This window comes from Terrapene carolina, unplaced genomic scaffold (genome assembly GCF_002925995.2).
Source record: "Terrapene carolina triunguis isolate 2854851 unplaced genomic scaffold, T_m_triunguis-2.0 Scaffold192, whole genome shotgun sequence".
Lineage (NCBI taxonomy): Eukaryota > Metazoa > Chordata > Testudines > Emydidae > Terrapene > Terrapene triunguis.
Window position 1 is genome coordinate 11,535,294 of NW_020664543.1, and position 20,281 is coordinate 11,555,574.

Below are 20,281 nucleotides of genomic sequence, written 5' to 3' on the forward strand. Positions count from 1 at the left end.
ATGTGTTTCTGCAAGGAATATCAGATGAGGTCCATGTTTGATGATTACTATACATTGTTTGTATTATTTTAGCACCTAGAGGTCTCCACAGAGATCAGGAATAGAGCTATATGGAGAACTGATTTTTCAAGTCACTGGCTGAATGGAAAAACAGGGGGGGAAATGTTTGGGGTTGAATGAAATATTTTGTTACATTTTTAATTTTTTTTTTATAAAACTGAAGTGAAATTTGAAATAAAAATCCTTTCAAACGGAAAAACCAAAACTGAACATTTTTGAAAGTTGGAAACAAAACTTTTCATTTTTTTCAGATTTTTTTTCAGCTTAAGCAATTCAGTGAATTTAAAATAAATTTGCTAAATTTGTAATTTTTAATCTGCATATTTTTAGCAAAAAAAAATTTTGAATGAAAATGTCACCTGCTCTAATCACAACCCCATTGTGCTAGGCACTGCACAAACATTTAGTGAACGTTCCCCTCCAAAACTGATAACTGTCTAAATTGTTTGTAATGGTTTATTGATTTGGATTGACTATTTTGAAAGTAAGCTTTGGCATGTGGTCCTATCAGAACATGGAAAACCGGATACATATGCCACAAAATTGCTTCACTTTTTAGGAGATGCATCGTACAGAATGAAAACACTCCAAGCTATTTAAAATTATTGCTGATCAAGACACTGTATGTACTAAACCACAGAGAAAATGATTATATTGATCCTTTTGTATGAATTGATGCTTACAGAATTTTCACTTTGTCTTTTAAATACGCTTACATTTCTTTATAATTCCAAGTTAATATTCCAGTTTCAATTAACTTGCACTTTTGCAGCTCATAAAGCTCAAGATGAACTCATTCCTAAATACAATTTTAATCTATTTAAGAATTTTCTAAAGGTTCTGCACTATATGTCATGGGGCAAATTAGCAGAAGCTGAATGATTTTTTAAAAAAAGCATGCTGCTTCTACCTTAAAATTCTGTTTGATCTGATATACTCATACAGAAAATTACAAGCTGAAATAGCCACTAAATTTCCACTCTGTTTCCCCAAAGGATATCTTCCTACTGTAAAATCTTTAGGATTTTTAATATTTTGTACATTGCTCCCTTTACAGCTCTGTGGAAGTATTATTTAGAAATATTAATCAAAATTAATAACATTTTCTGCTTTTCTTCAAAGGCTTTTCTTGCATCAGAGAAGGTGGCTTTGGTTTCTCTCTCTCAAGTGAATATAGTTAATATCTGAGAAACATGAAAGTAAATCCATCAACATGACTGGATGGCTCAGAGGCTTGGTAATAGGATATTGAGCCTTTCACCCCTAGGTCACTGTTTCAGATGTGACCTTGGCCAACAGCGGCTGAAACTCATTAGCATTAGAAGGCTGTTCAGTGGTCTACAAGCCTGGATCCTTAAAATTCAACCTCTTGCATGGAAATCTTCTGCCTTGTGGAGAGAATTACATTTAATAATGTCAAGATACTGCGAAGAAGCTAATACACTCTTCACTCGTGGCAAGAGGAAGGCTGTATATAAATAGAGTTGTTGATTCTCATTCCAGTTCCTAGGCCATGAGCATCCACGGTACAAAAATCACCACTCCCATTAGCTACTAGCGGGCTCCTTTGGCAGTCTAAGCTGAGAGGGCTAGAACTGAATGAGCATGGAGACTGAACTACTTTCTTGCCCCTTGAGAAGGTCCCAACTGAAACAGTACTGTGGCACTTTGACAGACGTGTAGGGCTGTATCTATTCTGTGGGTAAACAGAGAATTTCAGTCTCCAGGGCTGTTGACCCCAGTACCTTTCACAATCATTGAATTAAATTATATAAGAGCACAAGTTAGTATATTTACTATGTAGTTAGGGCAAAGAGTCTAATTATTTTTAAATAGCATTATGCCCTGATCTTGAACTCATTGAAGACAATGGATTTAGTGCCATTGTCTTCAGTGAGAACGGGGTCCAGGCCTTAGTAAATGGGAGATATTAGCAGTTATAGAGATGCAGGTCAACCGTGAAAAAATCCTTTCAGCTCTGTGACGGGTTATACCAGGCTTTTCATGACAGCCTGCTGAAGGACCTCGGGGTCCTACTACATGCCATCCCAGGAAAAGAGCAGCAAAGGTGGGTTCTCCAGGGCCATCTCAAGATGCTACTTGGAAGCAGCCCAACAGGCTCAGATGAAAGGAACTGCAGAGTTGTAGCATATGAGTTCCTGGCTGGGACCAGAGAGGCAAGGAAGGGAGTTTGGTTCTGGCTGCATTTGCTTGGGATGGGAGAGAGAGGAACTTCAAATGTTAACCCTGAGGTTAGGGCTGAAGATAAAGGGGCCAGATGGGAAGAGGGTCAGGGAAGTAACAGTAACAAATTGAAGTGGTGTGTGGCTGCTGTTTTCATGTCCCTGGGTTGGAACCCAGAGTAACGAGCACACCCAGGTTCCTCCACTGGCCAGCAGTGAAGTGGTTTTAAACACATGAAAGGGACATGCCTCGTTCAGCCTGAGCAAAGGGCTGATTTTAAAGGGCCCAGAACCAGGGCTGAGGACCCTGGGGAGGGCAGACAGACAGTTTTGTTGGACTCTTTGCTACCCCAGAAAGGGTTCATTTTTTACTGTGACCCAGCAGGAGGGCCAAGCCACTAAAGATCTGCCAAGCGAGGTTAACAATCTACAGGGGTCATAAGGAGCAGGAAAAGGATTGCAGTACTGCAGGCAGCAGTAGGAGGCGCTCAAGAGATGAGCGTCCCCTGTCGCTTACTCATTAAACATCTGCTAATGGAATGTCAGAGTAGTCCCAATGGAATTACACTGATGCCGCTATTTTTCTTCTCTAAAGTGACAGCCATATTCACATCTCTTCCCTGGTGCTTTTCTAAATATCTTGAGTCTGCTACTTTATGGAATTTGAGAATTATTCATTATCCAGCTTCCTGAACTAATCTCTCTAGTGCTCCTCCAACGTCAGAAGTCTCCATTACCAAGGGGCACTGGCTTCAGTGGGTGCTGAGGCAGCTTATTTTCCCTCAGGATCGAGCCCTCTAGTTATACAATCACAGAGAGAGGTCAAGCTGATAGTCATTCAAGGAAGTGAAATAAGCACTGGTACATCATACTGAATGCATTCTAGTTCTACAAATACTTGCCTATCATTCTGAGGAGAGTTGCCTACCCACTAGAGAACATCCTGTATCACATATAGCAGCTCTCTGGAATAAATGTTTCTGAAAAATTCCTGGAATTACCAACTCTCTGTGGAAGAGAGAAAAAAAGACCTGTCTCAAATACCAACTAGATTTCTTGTGTACAAGCCTTATTTAAAGCCTTTGCTTAAATAAAATACAATGATCGAATTCCTTGGGCATAACCATACCATCATGGCTGGATAGAAACTATTAAGAGGCATGTAGCAGAGGAATAATAAATCCAATAAACGAGGCTAAATTAAGTTAATAAAATGTGGCTAATTAACGTACTGATAGAAGGCAGGCAATTTTTGTTGTAAAATGCACTTAGTTATAGTTTAGACTTAAATAGCAATTAAGAACAATTCATGAATTATGTTCAAAAGTACCTACTACTGAATATGCTAGTGGTGGGAAAACACTCACTTGGACAGATGACACTTATCCAGGAAGCAACTCCAGATAGATCCACCTCACAAGTCCATTACTGAGTAATACTCCCTCCTACCTGTGGATGATGATGATAACCTACTTCCTGCCCAATGTTCTCTGAACAGATTTGACCTGCTAAAACCTTTACATTTGCAAGGCCGGGGTGCGGTTCTGCCGTATGCATTAAGTGTATGTTTCATCATCTGATAAGGGCATCAAAATGTACACAAGATTCAACCTCTTGATCATGCAGATGAAGTTTTTGTAGTTTGAGCTTCTATATTAATTCTCTTTCATGTGATCAGAATAATATGGGCCAGATTCTCAGCTGCTGTTCACCAATGTAGCTATTTAACAAAACCAGACTGATTTACATCAGCTGGGGATTTAGCCTTCTTTATCCCAATGTAAGTGCATTTTTGATTCATTTACCATAGGTCATTCTCTGTTCCAGTCTAGGATTGCCTTACTAGAGACAGATTCATGTTGTCCTCTTACTTCCCATCAAGTGCCACTATAACAGACCATAAGACCATATATGTATATACCACCTTTCATTGTAAAGAATCCCACATTCTTTGCACACCATATCTTGTGGAATCACTTTGCTCACCACTAAAACATAGCCATCTCTGGAAGCAAATGCACACAGTGGTGTTACACCCAGCAATTTAAGAGAGAAAGAAGCACACTCTATCCGCCTGAATTTGGAGCAGAATGCAGTTACTCAGATAGAGATTTGTCCAGGATAGCGTTGCTCTGTTTATCGAGGTATTAGTAAGGCCCCCATTACCATGGGGAGAAGACATTATTGGGGCCCAGTTGGGGTCACCTCAGCACCCTCTGGACTCAGAAATGTGTAGGGAATACTGACTAGGGTGACCAGACAGCAAGTGTGAAGAATCGGGATGGGGGTGGGGGGTAATAGGATCCTATATAAGAAAAAGACCCAAAAATCGGGATGGTCCCTATAAAAATCGGGACATCTGGTCACCCTAATACTAACACTCTGAGAGCACTAGGTGACATGCAGTCTCTTCCCGCGTGCCCCCCACCTGCTTTGGGAAAGAAACTACAGGGAGGAGCTAGCCAGACTGAGGCTGGCACAGCAGCTGCAGAAACGAGCAATTCAAGCAGATACCGCAGCATAGGGCGTACGAGGTAAAATAAAGCCCAGGTGGGGCCACCCCTTCTGGACCAAGAAGTGCACAAGTAAAACTCCTTTTCTGGGGACACTAGGAGCTTGTGGCATTGCCCCCTACCAAGTGGGTTTAGGTAAAAAGATCACAGGGAAAAGCTGCCACAGCAACTGCAGCAGCAGTTCATACAGGGCCTGATGGAAACTGATGATGTCATCAAAGTGCTTTCTGCAGTGTTCATTCTGCTGATTCTCTCACCTGTGCTGATTGGCTATTTGCTCCAACACCCATAATTTAATCTCAAAGTCTGATACAAGCCCCTTGAACATGGAACTACCTAAACATTAAAAGCATATTTCCATAAAGCTTTGAAAAATATTACGGCTTAGCATTTACGTGGCGCTATTAGGGCTTGATATTTAAGAGAGTTTTGATTGGGCCTCTTAAATGTGTTTAATTTGAGAGCTCCATTATTTGCATATGCTAAATTGCACCCTTAGAAAAGGAAACTGGAAAATCTGGCCCTTGATCTTCAAGGTGCTGCACGATCATTACCCAGTTAATCTGCCCATTACAAAGAAGTGTACTATCTTTCTTATTTATTTGATTTTGCTGTTTGGCAAACTGCCAGCTGTTTCAAACCGCAGTAGATAAAAGTGCACCATAGAACTTTTAGTGCACACCAGCAGGTCCATATGGTCATGTAGTGCATGGAAGGCTAGAGCATTAAATGTACACCCCAGCCTGCCACGCACTAAATTGCCTTCCAGACAAGCCCTCAGGAAGTCTTCTCCAAAGACAGAGCCAGCCATTATTATAGAATCATAGAATATCAGGGTTGGAAGGGACCTCAGGAGGTCATCTAGTCCAACCCCCTGCTCAAAGCAGGAACAATTCCCAACTAAATCAGCCCAGCCAGGGCTTTGTCAAGCCTGACCTTAAAAACCTCTAAGGAAGGAGATTCCACCACCTCCCTAGGTAACCCATTCCAGTGCTTCACCACCCTCCTAGTGAAAAAGTACCACTGAGAATCTATAAGATTAGATTCAAGGACTGACTGCTAGTCCTATTACCACAGCACTCATTTCTCTTTTTTTAAAAAAAGGGTAGTTCTACTCAAGGAACAAAGTAGATTTTGCAGGATCTCTGCATTACCCTGCTATACAGACGGCATTCTCGGTATAACTATCACTCTGCCCAATGTTTTGCGAAGACCACCCACGCAGCGCAGCTTCAGACTGTACAAATTGTTGCAGTAAATAATAGGACTAATGAATTAATTGCAGTCTTCTGTCTAGAGTGATGTGAAGGGGGTGGGGAGGAGATCATGTGCTGAGAGAAATAGAGCAAGTGCCTTGCTGGTGTCTAGTAAACATGTTTGAATAATTAAATGAACAACAAGCTAGCTTCTGCATGATTTTTAAAAACTCCTGAACAACCAGCAGAACAATGTTTATTTCTGTTGAGCACAAAAAGAGGCCCGAAGCAACAACCAAATTCAGAGGAGATTCAAGGTGGATGGCTGTAATGGCTGAATTAATTTTGCTAAGCAAGGGCCCTATTCAGCAGCAATTTGATAGTCCCCACGTGCCAACCACAAAGGCCTTGCAGCTGTCGTGCCTAATCCGGATTTAGTGAACAAATACCTCTCTAGTACAGATCTTTTTTTCTTGGATTTGGCTATGCCACACAACAGGAGGCACATATTTGGCAGGTGGGTCATGGGTGTGACTTGTTAAGGCTGCATTGTACTGAGAAATGTACAGTACACACATGTTCAGAGGGAAAGGTTCTCAGGGGCACACCATAGGCAAACACACTGCTTTCCAGTCTGTGTCCATTAGGAAAGAATTTCCAGGCTCACCAAAAATCTCACCTGAGTAGGGACACATGCCTCTAAGTGGCATTGACTCTTGTTTTGGCAATACAAGGGACCAATTATGCTCCCACTAGAGTCAACCTAACCCTTGTCATTGACTTCAGTGGGAAAAAACATGGGTACTTTCAAGTCATCTATTCATAACGGTGCCTCTCACCACAGTTATCTTATTCTGTAAAAGAGGCATCTTGCATTTCTATACCATCATTCAGTCCTAATAATCACCACGTGCTTTATCCATGTCACAGATTGGAGAATGAACTTTACACCGGACTCACTCACCCCAGCTCTGAGATGAAAGATTACCATTGCTTAATAGCCCTGTACAACAATTTCGGGGCACCTGGACCCAAGACAAAGATCATGCCTTAGGCCATTGGCCTCATCCCAAGGTAAAGATGTGCAGGAATTCCCATGAGGAGAGGTGTTGATGGATAGGGCTCCCATATGCTCCTTTGAAAATCCCAAACTATATATATTTGTATTGACTATGGAGATTCAGTCATGCCCCACACTCAAGGCTGTTGAACTGAACTTTCAGGCACTAAATATAAAAACTATACTCAATTTCCCCATGCAACTGTAGGTCTCCTGTTCCAATTCATTCCCTTACATTCAGTGAAGCTGACCTAATATTGTTTCCCATCGCTTGGTTAGATCACTTGCTTTTAGATGCTGTTTCTGCCTAAGATTGCAAATACTTTGCCAATGGCAATTCATAATTGTGCCATGGCTTCAGCTTTCCTATCCTCCAGACCGATTTGACCTGGAAAAGCTGTGGCCACTGTACCGAAGTGGTTAATTCTATCATTTTTATAGAAGTGACCCAAGGTGTATTTCTTCTTGCTGCCTGAATTAGTTTTTCTTGCATCTAATTGACTCTGACTTTCCTCAGGCCTTGTGTCAAGTCTCAATCTCTTTTCCCCACATATGACATTGGAACCCCTCTAAGGCCTGGTCTACACTACCAGGGTAAATTGGCCTAAGTTACACAACTCCAGTTACGTGAATAATGTAGCTGCAGTCAACATAGCCTAGGACGACTTACTGCGGTGTCTACACCATGCTGCATTGACAGGAGATGCTCTCCCATCGACTTACCTTACCTGCTAAATCGACCGGAGTCGACAGGAGAGCAATCTGTGGTCGATTTAGCAGGTCTTCACTGGACCTGCTAAATCAACCCCTGGTGCATTGATTGCCACAGCGTCGATTCCCAGTAAGTGTAGACATATCCTAAGAAACAAGTCATGCTCCCTGAGCCAAGCTTCCATGTACTTAGTAAACCACCCATCACCCATAGTCCCATCTTCATCCCCAGCACTACATATAGGTGGTACAAGTAGGATACAGCTCATTGTAATTCAAATACTACTTGCCTTTGCTTTTGATTGTATAGCATATAGTTGGCTATGGTACGTGTGTATGAAAGATACTTGTGACAGATTGCTGGGCAACATCAGCTGTACCAGCACTCTGATCACTGGATCACCAATTAAATTGCCCCACAGTCAACTGGGGTAAAGCTGTACCTAATTGGTTGATTGGGGAGGAGCTGGAGAGAGCTACAAAGCTAATTAACCCATTAGTCCAGAAAGTAGAAAACAGCACAGGAAGAACCTGCATGGGGCAGGCTGGCAGGTTTTTCAGGATCAGAGCCAGGACAGATCCCTCAGGGAGAAACTACCTTCTGTCTCTCCCACACCCTGGATGAGTGAGCTAAGGAGTGTATGCTGGTGTAAATACAGGGTTGCACAAGTTTGTAAGGGTGGAAGAGAGAACACAGTAAATAAATTGCACAAGGTGTTTGATCGGATCCAGAAGGTTTCTGAGCCGTTTGTGGCTAGAAAAGAGACACAAGTGGGAAAGTGCACTGTCACAAGGCTATATAAAAATAAATATTTTGGTATATATGATGTTTTATTTGATTTGACTACATTTTGGAGCATTTCCCCAGAGACTTCAAAAGAATTGCTTCCTTTTAATATACTGCTCTATTCACTGACATTTCCAACACTGGGAGCCTGTTTTATTGTTTATTAGATCTGCTATAATGAAAGTTTGCCACCTGATTAATTTTAATAGTTTAGCTGGGAACCTGGGGATGATGTAAAATGGCTGCCAGGCTATCAATAAATTTTGTCCATTTGGTTGCAAAGATTTTGCAAGAAATAAGATCTGCCCTTTGCAGAAAAAGCTACTGTAGAGAGATGTTTTGTTGGATTAAGGGGAGGTTTCTAAGACAGGGGCTGTTTCATCTTTCTAGCAGGACATTAATGTATTAGATTTTGATGGTGTCCCTGGGCCCAATTCTGGTATCACTTACATCAGTATTACTTATCCTGGTACCCCTGGGCCTGATTCTGTAACCACCAGTAACTCCATTGAAGTCAATGGAAATGCAGTGGTGTAGAATAGTTAAGTGACAGCAGAATGCTCATCTACTAGATTCATTAGAGTGAAGAAAAAAAAAAAAAGAGGCAGAACAGGTCCAGCCTCCTTTCTGACCTACACTAGAGAGACCTAGATCTGTGCACACCTTTTCTAATAGTTGGTTCCAGTAGAATTTTAAAAGCCTTCAGAGACAGGTTGGAGAAACTAGCTGCAGGTGAAAGTATTGGCTAATTGGCTCTGGAGAACCATGCTGAACAAGAGAATTTCATATTGAACTGTCACTCTCAGCTCTTTTGTAAGTTACTTGCGTCCTGAGGTGATCTATTTTGTGTGTATCATTTTTTAAAAAGAGCAGGAAAAAATCACTTTGTTTCTTTCCATCTTCTACTAGCGTAGGCCTGGATCCTTCAAAGTCATTAGTACAGGTAAAATTTTACTAACAATTAAATCTTTGCAGGATCTGGCCCCTAGACTACAATCTCTGCTTTTATTAGGGATATTTTGAATTCCTTATCTGTGGTTCATTCACTTAATGTTTGAGAACCTCTCTATGGAAAGATCAGTGCCCTGTGTATTTTTATTAGGAAGAGTTAAAATACCCAGCCTCATAAAAACAGACATCTCAGGTACTGGTAAGAAATAATCTATTTCTTGCTTTCTTCAAATCTCAATGCTTAATTTGGAATATGAACATTTTTGAATGTAAAACAGTTGCCCATTTCAATAATAAATTTGCAAGGTAATGTGTAGTCCATTGTGTAGCATAACAGAAGCAGAATCTTAGACCTCTGATTCTGCAAGCTGATATGCTCAGGTGAACGCCTGAAACTTAATGGAAACAATTTGGAGTCAACCCATACAGATCAGCTATAAGGACTGGGACCATAATGTATCTCTCTCTATTTTAGAATTGTATACTTCTGCCCATCACTGTAGTATCTGGTCTTCTTCCATGTAAAATCATTAGCAATGCCCTTAATAGATTTTTATAGAAATGCATACCATTTTATATTTTGAGAAACATATATTTGAGTGGGTTTTTGGTTTGTTAAATGAAAAGGCCTTTCTTACAGTTCTGTGAAGTTTTCACGATTTCTCTTTAGGTAATTTTCTCAAAGCTATCAAAAATTCTCTGCACTGCTATTTTCCCCACTTTTGTAAATTTATTATTTCTTAGACCCTGATCCTGCAAACACTTGTGGCTATAGGTAACAATACATGTTTATACATTAGTAATTTCTATAGAATCCTATTCAATTTCAATTGAACTCTATGGTGCAAGTCTCTGTTCAGTTCTATAGAACTCTATCGTGGGAACTAATAAAGTGCTCATATGCCACAGTGATGGGCATAATATAAATAGCGGGGGGAAATAAGAGATAACGTAGAAACATGAGTCAGGACCATAAGAGTGGGAAGAAAGAAAGTTTGCCATTGGCTTCAATGGAAATAGAATTAGGCATTTAAAAAACACTTAATTCTGAAGTCAAATCTTCTATAGTCAAAGGCCTGGTCCACACTAACCCCCCACTTCGGACTAAGGTACGCAAATTCAGCTACGTTAATAACATAGCTGAATTCGAAGTACCTTAGTCCGAACTTACCGTGGGTCCAGATGTGGCAGGCAGGCTCTCCCGTCGATGCCACGTACTCCTCTCGCCAAGCTGGAGTACCGGCGTCGACGGCAAGCACTTCCGGGATCGATCCGGGATCGATTTATCGCGTCTAGACAAGACGCGATAAATCGGTCCCAGAAGATGGATTGCCTGCCACCGAACCAGGAAGTAAGTGTAGACGTACCCATACATATTGACTTTTGAGACGAACATGCATCTGGGATTGTACTAACAAACTGCAGCCACAAAATGTATAGTACTTCAATAAGTAAATAAAAAAATCTTAATAGCAATGCAGAAAAAGTATACACACATCCAATTCTCGCTAGATCAACTAAATACACTTATTCCCTGGGCATGTGTTTTAAGAAAATAGGTTCATTAAAGAAGTGTCAAGGGAGCAGGTCAGAGAAAGGAGACTGCAGAACAGAACAACACAGCAAAGAAACTTAATGGAAAACAAGCAATAATTCATCAAAAAGCAACTCACTTCAATGAAGAGCACTGAACAAAAATTATATCCTAAAAATAAGGCAATTTATGTATTCTCTTCAGAAAAGATAAACTAGATCAAAAACAAATATCTTCATACCTACTTTCTGGTTTTGCTGCAAACCAAACACTGGACTCTTATTCTTGCACCTGAACTCAAATTTGAGCAAATGCCCTTCCTATCCCTACAAGTTCCAGGGAGGAATTAATAGTTTTAAGGCCAAAACCAGATAAAATATGGTGGCTTCAGCTGAGTTGCTTTGAGTTTCCAGCTCATCCAAACCTGAAACTCAGATCAAAACCCATAGGGAGAGGAACACAAAGAAACAATTGAGGAAATCTCCTGAAAACTGACACTTCCCCTACACCCACTTCATTCCATACTGCTCCGTATTAAAAAAAAAAAAAAAAAAAAAACACATGCCAGTAGCTGCTAATTTAATTCCAACATACAGACAGTGCAGTCAACAGTACTGGGAGGACTCAACTTCTCATAGAGTTTGTTAGTCGCAATCACTTCTTATTCCTTGACAGTTACAGACAAATCCCAGACTGAATATTTTTGCCCAGCTGGCATGGAAACCAGGTCCCTAAAGCTCAGGAAAGGACAAACAGTATGGACTATGCTTCATTATCTCTTCTTCTACAGCAGCCTTACTGCTCAAAAAATGTCATTAAAAATAAATATTTACTTTTTTCAGTAGTCCCAACAGGTTTGGAAAAATGAAATCTTTTCCATAAGAGCTGAGACAGTGGCATAATTTTCTCTCTATCACAAGAGAAAGGATGATTCATAAGTCATCTATGGCCACGATAGACCCAACTCTTAATTAAAAGTACTCAAAACAAAATCAGGTTCATTCCATAATTAAAGATGGTTTCTCAGAAGGACCTAGTGTAGCAATGCATGAAATCACTAGTCAAAAAAAATCCCTGTACACTAACAAATTACCCAATTAAATATCTGGCAAAGACATTGACAGAAGTGTTTTATAGTACGTTCTCATCTACTGAATATGTCTTAGTATAAAAAGATTTTATACTGTAGATCTATATTTTTCACTGGCACACTGGGACAAAGTTTATACCCACCAACTTTTCTTCCTCCCACAATTCTTTAACCTGAGGCTACATAAACACCAATGGAATAAAACCTACTTGACTTTTCTGATATTTTTTAGTATTATTTAAATATTATGTCCAACCATCAAGTAGTCTGGACTGGTTCGGTAAAGAGAGACCGGCTAAATGATAATTGTGAGAGTCATTACTTACGTGAAAGTCCTTATCCATGTGATTAATCCCCCTGAAGTCAAGGGATCCACTTGTGAGAACAACTGTTTGCAGGATCTAGCCCCCGTATTAGTAGTATAGCAAGGAAACAGTCTTGCAGGAGGCATCTAGAAGGTTCAAGCCGTCGAGCATAGTTTAAATAAATATTCCCCAGGTCAGCAAAGACAAAGGCAAGACTGCATTTCTACAAGGATGCATCAATAATGAAGGAGAACAAAGCCTTCTCTGCTTGTACCCTCACTCAAGAGCTGAGCACAATTGCAGTCTTTCAATGCACCAAGAAGCAGAATTCACACTGGATGTTCTCAGGGGTCACCATGCACTGAAGAATCTTTGTGAGGCTCCCCAGATGCAGCGGTACAGCTCTGTACTGCCTCCAATTCAAAGCACTGCCTAAAAAGGCATGATCCAGCCTTGACAGCTATCATCCTCTGACAGCTGTTCAGTGACCTTTAGGAAACGGTGCTCTCAATAGACAAACATCCACCTTCCATCACAAACTGTTATAAGAGATACCCTTGCAGGCAATCTCATCGATATCCAGGTTCTGAACACATCTGGTGAGAGAGCTTACTTCTGAGACTGAACGTAACTTTCCAGAAGAAAGCAGGTACGCACGACTGGGATGACAAAGCTTTCATTCATCTGTACCCAGTGCTTAATTTGTAATGAAAGAGGGGTCGGGGCTAAAGCAATTTTTTTACATTCATAAATGTCGCAAGCCCAGAGGTGCCAAGTCTAGGGGTGCCAGGACTCAGCCCCGGCACAAATTAAGCCCTGTCTATACCTAATCTATGAAAAAACTGAGGTCTTTGTTTTCACCAGTGACAGCAGCTTGGATAGTCACCAATTTCACAACTTTCCTTTTTAAAAAAAAGGAAATCTGCATTTATTATTACAATGAAAGTTTGATTTAGGGCTGTATTTTATATTTCTTATTCCCTTATTAAACCCATCTAAACCTCCTTGGTTGAACAAAAGTACATCGTGGCCATTTTACCATTCTCGGATACCCATTTTGAAACGGAGAAGAAAAAGGGATGCAGCAAGAAGATAAACATGTTCATATTTCATGTATTAAGTTATACTATGTCTTCCAAGCGTGCTTATTTGCTATTCCAGGTACAAGGAAGCTTCTCTATTATCATTCCCACCCCCATCCCTCCAGAGCTTCTGTGGCTTTTAATACATTGACCTGCAAGTCTTTCCACCAGTAACCAATTGAAGCCAATCAGAATGTTGACAGCAAAACCTATATTCAGTGAAATACCAGTTAAAACACAAAGTGCATTCTTTACATAAAATAATAATGGCAATCAATCGCCAAAGTTTAACACAGAGTTTTTAATCATTTCCCTTTGTGGTTGCCCAGGGGTTATCCTAGAGTATACCGCAGAAGATAGGACGTCCTCAAATCACCACAAAAATTAGAATTCTAAAGTGACTACAACAAGGCCTTAAATCTGCATCCAATCTCCCAGCTCAGGCTCCTGAACCCATATGGCACCCTGTTGGCCTCTGTGTGAAGCCATTGTTGTTTCACACTGGGGGAAGGAGGGGCTGCTGAGATCCCAGATCATCTTCCATTTTGGAAGGCGGGGTTCTAGACTGCAGGGACAGATTAAGGAACGGCAGACTGCAGCAGACTCTGGTTACTGTGTTTGAATAATGGAGCAATGTAATTGTTAACGCTCCTGTTTTAATGGAAAGAAGCGTAGAGCCTCAATGAGACAGCATGCAGGCTCAGTGGATCTCAATGCAAGATGGCACCCTAACGCTGCACATTTCCAATCTACAGCGGGGGGGGGGGAGAGGAGGGAGCAGCTTTCTGCCATTTTCCAGTTTCATTAAAATCTTTGTCTCTAGAATGACCTATCAGCAATGAAATGCCTAATGTATTCGGTGAAATATAGTACAGCTCTGTGCTATGGTGACCTTTTTAGTATTCTGCATTTTGTATTTTGATTAGCAATGTACTGGAAGGAAATCCCCTCCCTACCTTTAGGAAACAGAACTACCTTCTAGCAGTGCATGCCTTTGAAGAAAGTAGAATATAATAAGAATAATGGCATCTAATCATTTTGTAGCAGTAGTAGCTCAGATCCAGATCCAAACTTTTCCAAAGTCTGGGGACTGTTTATAGATCAGACTTTGATACAACCCATTAGAAATAGGGCCAGTGCATGGAATCACGTGTCAAACTCTCAGCTCCTGCAATCAGTTGTTCTCTTCAAAGAGTATATTTTCATTTGACTCAGCCCAAACTGCCTGCACTTTTGTATGCCTAAAGAAGTGTTGAGCTCAGACTTAAGCATTTGAATCTCTCACTACCAGTTTTGTGAGAGGACTTATAAAATGGGGGTAGAGTTTTGTGGGTGTGAATTGTACCCTCAAAATGGCAGGACACCCACCTGAAGACTACCCCTAAATGTCTAGGTTTTGGTGAGAAGGGTTAAGATTATGGAACATATTCATCCCTGATATAAGCAACATAGAACCAATGAAGGGGTAAGAGAGTACATGAAAGAAGGGGTAAAAAAGTACATGAAAGATCCAATAGAATTATGCTTGTATCCATCAAGGATGAATTAGTGACACATTTTTGAGCTATGTATCTTAGATATTAATTTTAAATCTCCATTTTCAGCAGTAAAACTGATTAATTTTTGCAATTAGGAGAAAAACCAGAGTATTTATTTGAAACCCACGTTTATATCAAATGCAAAAGAAAAAAAATTTAAAATAAAACAACACTATTTCCACAAATTGACAGAAGACAGTGAATTCACAGTCAAAAATGCAATTCTGTTGCTGAAGGTGATCTGAGAAGGTTTTTCCAATAAAAAGAAAAAACTGTTTACTAGTCCAAATCAGTAACAGACAGCATGTAGGGTATGTGCAGACTTGAAAATTACAAACCCATTCACGCAAACAAAATATTTGACAATCAGTTCCCCTTATTTACTGTAGGAATGTGTTGTTCCCGAATCGTATGCCCACGAGAACGGCAAACTGTTCCCTTGGCAATGAGGCAGGAATGACCTTGTTCTAGCGCCTATGTTTGGAAAACTTATTGGCAACAATGACATCATCTTTGCAGCTGGTGTTCACGCGCTCAATAGATGGGTTTGTAATCTCATGCTCATGTATACTGCCTGCCTTCTGAATGGGCAAGAATGTAACCACTCAGATAAGTTGTAAACAAAGTAAGGAGAAGAATAAAAACCCCAGGAAAAGTTTTCCTGGGAGGCTTTTTGCAGGAGGCTTGTAAAGCTCTCTGGCTACCAACAAACCTGGCGTTCTGTTTCCTGCGTCGTCACCACAATTTACGTGCCAAGAGCTTGAGTTCAGGATTTTGATCAAATTTTAGTAACTGAACTTTACTAAAAATGTCCTGATATCAGAGTTGCTGGACATCCACAGCTCCTTGTGACTTTAATGGGAATTTGTGGATGCTCAGCACATCACCCTCTGGGTCCTAGGCAGAGGTGCGGCTAAGCATGATGCCTCACCTCCAAGTGCCGTCCCTGCAGCTCCTATTGGCCACACTTCCTGCCATTGGGAGCTACAGAGCTGGCCCTCATGGTGGGGACAGCATGCAGAGCCCTCTTGGCCAGCCCCACACCTAGAACCCAGAGGGAGATGTCGCCACTTCCGGGGAGCTGCACAGAGCCGGCCAGGTAGGGAGCCTGCCAGCCCAGTGACAACCAGAGGCCTGACAACCCAACGATATCTGGACAAATGGCATCCTGATCGTACATCAGTCGGGATGTAGGACAAAGAGTTAAATATCAGGACAATCCCGATTTTATCGGGACGTCTGGTTACCCTACAAAGCAACTCCCACTAGACTCTGAATATCTACTCCTCCTTTTTTACTCACTGGGTCGACTTTCCTGCTCATTTCTGCTCTCGTGTTTCCCTGTCAACAAAACACTCAAATTTAACATTGTTTTAAAGATGTTTCTAGGATATAAATGTCACTGCACATGACATAAGCCAACACCAATACTGAAAACTTGGCTTCATTCTTCCACAGCCATACATCCTAGGGACACAAACTGCCAGACTGCATCAAACCAGATCAGAGCAAATCTGGGTCTCCAAAAGTGGTCAGCACCAGCTGACTCAAAAGGAAGGTGCAGGAAACCCAGCAGTATGCAGTTGTGGAATAACCTGCCCACAAGGAAAAATTCTTCCAGTCCCCTTTATTACAGGATGGCTTAGGTTTTGAAGCTTGAAGGTTTATATCCCTCCAAAAACTCCTGGGTTTTGTTTTGTTTTTATTATTTATCTAAAGCCATTACTATTATATTCCTGGATATTCTTGGTACTCCTATAAATTTCTCATCTATTTATTAATCTTGCTAAGCTCTTGATATCAAAGAATAGCTTGTGGAACTCATTGCCACAAGGTAATCTGTACACCATTAAGGTTATGAATTCAAATATTGGAACAATTTACCAACTACTGGAATAATTTATAATCATAAATAATTAATGGAGATATCCTATCTCCTAGAACTGGAAGGGACCTTGAAAGGTCATTGAGTCCAGCTCCCTACCTTCACTAGCAGGACCAAGTACTGATTTTTGCCCCAGATCCCTAAGTGGCCCCCTCAAGGATTGAACTCACAACCCTGGGTTTAGCAGGCCAATGCTCAAACCACTGAGCTATCCCTCCCCCCTTTTTACCTAGGAATATGGTAGATGCTCCCTCACCTACAATCATCAAATCAGAATTGGATGTCTTTCTAAAAGATAAGCTCAACCTTAACCAGAGGTTATGGGCTTGACACAGGAACTACTGGATGAAATTCTACGGCCTGTAGTATGCAGGAGGTCAGACTAGATGGCCTCAAGATCTATGACAATAAAAAGTTATGGTTCTCATCAAATGTTAAGATTAAGGAAAATACAAAGTTACCTGCATATATGATATATGCAACCTAACTGACTTTGTTTTTTTGAGAAGCATCAACATTTTCATTTTCCAGTTGGTGTGCATTTGAATTCAGAGCCTTTACATGGCATTAATAGAATTTGCACATTTAATTATATGTAATGCACCAACATAAGCATAGACCCTTATGTACCATCACATACTTAAACACAGGGGTGTAAACATTGCATTAATACCAGAAGAAATTCTAATATTGGAATAAAAAGCCTTCCTTATCTAACATGAGACTACATTATGAAGCCACAATTTTATTATTTAGTTTTATTGTTTTAAATTAAATAGAACAAAGTGGCTATTTCATCTTGCTGATTTAATAGGTTAATAAAGTCTATTGCCAAACATATATTTGATATACTGTAGAGTACAATAGCTCCTTCTCAAGTTGAGTAAAGTATTAAAAAAATTCTTCCTCGAAGATGTTTTCTCCTGTCCTGTGCCTGATGAAGCCAATATTTAGTGAATTAAACCGTGACTGTTATCTGGCACAAGCCTTTTCTTTCAGTTTACTTGTGCTTTCAAGACTTACTCTATAGTTATATGTCTCTCAAACCCTGCAGCAACTTCCCATTAATAACCTGCTTGGCTTTGCTTAATTTTCAACAACCTAGTTTCTTTATTATGCATTCCCCACTAGTCAGGGAGGTAGAGCTGTTGGGGGAGGGAGGGGGGAGAGGTTGTTTGTTTTTCCTTTCCTTAACTTGCAGGTACTCTACAAGGAAGAGCCTGCAATGGGAAGAAAACGGTGTGTTGCTAACACCACTGCTACACCTACCTACACCTCTGTGGGCCCCCACCTGACCCTGGAGTCTTCCACCCAGACCCTCATCTTGGCCTGCATGTGCCCCCAATGAAAGCCAGGCAGGGGTAACCACCCTGAGTGAGAGGTCTGTTGGTGGAGTCCCTCAAGAAACAAGTAAGAGAGCTGCAGAAGGAGGTAGCTCACCTGGGCAGCATTCGGGAGCATGAGTACTTCTTTAACAGGACACCCATAGGACAGAGGATGACTACAGCAGCACCAAAGGAGAACCTACTGCTGTATGGGGAGGAGACTGGCTGCTGCCACCTTGAGCAGTAAAGAGTGCTCCACCCCCAGCCATCACAGTTAAGAACCAGTATGCTGTGCTGGCAACAGGAGGTGAGGAGCAGACCCCAGTGGCTGAGAAGGAGGTCCCACCTGCCCCCAGGGCTGGAAGGTTCATAGCCACCACACCCAAGAGAAGGAGGTGGTAGGGAACTCCCTTCTGAGGGGGACAGAGGCATCCATGACATGATGTCCCAGGAGGTATGCTGCCCGGCTGCAGCCCACGTCTGAGACATTATGGAAAGACTGCTGAAGCTCTTCTATCCCTCTGACCACTACTGCATACTGCTCATCCTCATGAACACTAATGACATTGCCAGGTCTGACCCTGAGCAGATCAGCAGCGACTCCAGGGGCTCTGGGAGCTAGCATGAGGGGGTCAAGGGGTCTGCTTCCTTTACCAGGCGATGCTGTTTCAGGAAGAAGATCTGCTGGGAAGAAATGGGGTCCATCTGCCCACAAAGGGGAAGAGCATCTTCATGTACCAACTCGCCAACCTAGTGAAGTGGGCCTTAAACTAGGTTCACAAGGGACAGGTGACAAAAGCCCACAAGCAAGCATGAAAAAAGCAGCCTTTACAGAGAGCTAGATGTTGAAGGAAACATTGAAAAATAAAGGTCATAAGAGCAATAAAAATGAAATCAGTGAGGGAACCTGCTCAAAATCTTAGCTGTCTATACATGAATGCAAGGAGTGTGGGGAATAAATAGTAAGAACTGGAAGTATTAGTACATAAGGCTGAATTATGACTTGATTGGCATCAGAGACTTGGGATAAATCTCATGACTGGAATATTGGTATAGAGGGGTATAGCTTGTTCACGAAGGATAGACGGGGGGGTGGGAAGGGAGGAATTGTTGCATTATACATCAAGAATATTGTTATTCTGGTCCAGAAGTAGGTGAGAGGCAGACCAGTTGAAAGTCTCTGGGTAAAGATAAAAGGGGGAAAAGAAAGAGTGACATCATGGTAGACATCTACTACAGACCACCAAATCAAGAAGAGGAAGTAGAAATATCCGAAACATAAGACCTAGTAGTAATGGGGGACTTTAACTACCCAGACATCTGCTGGAAAAGTAATAAAACAAAACAAAATTTCTAGTAAGTTCTTCTTTTGTACAACTTTTTGGGACAACTTTTTGTTTCAAAAAATGGAGGAAGTAACCAGGTGGACAGCCATTTTAGACATGATTCTGACCAATAGGAAGGAATTGGTTGCAAATCAAAAGGTGGAAGGCAATTTGGGTGAAAGTGATCATGAAATGATGATTTTATGATTCTAAGGAAAAGAAGGAACAAGAGCAGCAGAATAAGATCAATGGACTTCAAAAAAGTAGACGTCAGCAAAGTCAGGGAACTGATAGGTAAGGTCCCATGGGGTACAGGAGTTCAGGGGAGCTAAGTTTGTCAAGGACACTATATTAAATGTACAACTGCCAACTATTCTGATGAGAAGGAAGGACAAGAAGAATAGTAAGAGGCCAACAAAACTCCAGGAGGAGCTCTTTAATGACCAGAAATTTAAAAAAAAAAAATCCTACAAAAAGTGAAAATATGGACAAATTGCTAAGGAGGAATACAGAAGAATAGAGCAAGGCTAAAGCACCAAATGAGTTATATAAAAGGCAATAAGAAGAGGTTCTTTAAATGCATTAGAAGCAAGAGAAAGATGAAGGAAAGTATGGGTCCTCTACCTAATGGGAAGGAGAGCTAATAACAGATGATATCAAGAGGCGTGAGGTATTTCATGCCTATTTTGCTTCAGTTTTCATTAAAAAGGTTAATGGTGATGAGATACTCAACACA